Here is an 814-nt window from a genome sequence, read left to right on the forward strand (position 1 = left end):
AAAAACTTCCATCTCCCACTGAAAATCATAGTCCAGGAGTGAAGCAGTCATGTATTAGAACTTCAGGGCCAAATGGAAAGTCATTATGAACACTTGCATTGGTTGATCTTATTTACCCCACAATCCTGAAAATGCACAGTCCTGAAAAGGTGACCTCTCTCTGCACACAAGTAATTTTTAAGAAGAGAGGGCAATATCAAGGGGGGCTGAGGTTTGCTCACCAAAAATCAGCACAATTAAAACAAACAATAATGAATAATGAACACTAGAATTCAAAATACCAGATGTTTTGAAGATAGGTGCCAGTTTTCAATTGTTTTGAACACCACATTACAAAAAAACTATTTTTAAAAATAAAAAAGGATTAAGGGAAAAGAAAAAAATTAAAAGGTTATCTAAACTGTTGAATGACCCCCTGTTTGTTCCTGATAAACTTCAATCACATCTTCTTCCTCCATTCCCAGTTCTTTTGGAGTGTGATTATCAGCAATTCTCTGACCTTCAAAAAGAAACCTGAGTGAATTCATTGGAACCCCCTGTCTCTGACAGTATAGTTCTTTGAGTTTCTTGAGATGTGTTGTCATTTTCATCTTGAAGTGAATCTCACTGCTATCCTGTCCAATGACTGAGTTTGATGTATTCTTCTTTCTTGTCCCCCAAGTCCTCAGTTGAAGGTTTTGCCTCCTGGTCAAACATGGTGATGGCGGCTTTACCCTGAGGGCCTCTGCAAAGCAGCAACCTCGGGCAGGCAGGATCTCGTTCCGGGGTTTACAAATCCACCTATCTTCCTCACACAGCACAACACAGCGACCTC

At 39.9% G+C, this 814-nt stretch overlaps 1 pseudogene across 1 annotated transcript; it reads right to left on the bottom strand.

The window, feature by feature from the left end:
• Positions 1–395: 395 nt before the first annotated feature.
• On the bottom strand, positions 396–696 carry LOC102854816 (annotated as a pseudogene). The gene has a single exon (XR_439045.1). The product of XR_439045.1 is annotated as a small ubiquitin-like modifier 1 pseudogene (transcript).
• Positions 697–814: the final 118 nt, after the last annotated feature.

Source organism: Elephantulus edwardii, unplaced genomic scaffold (genome assembly GCF_000299155.1).
Source record: "Elephantulus edwardii isolate Elephantulus edwardi_28Jun2011 unplaced genomic scaffold, EleEdw1.0 scaffold00475, whole genome shotgun sequence".
Classification (NCBI taxonomy): Eukaryota; Metazoa; Chordata; class Mammalia; order Macroscelidea; family Macroscelididae; genus Elephantulus; species Elephantulus edwardii.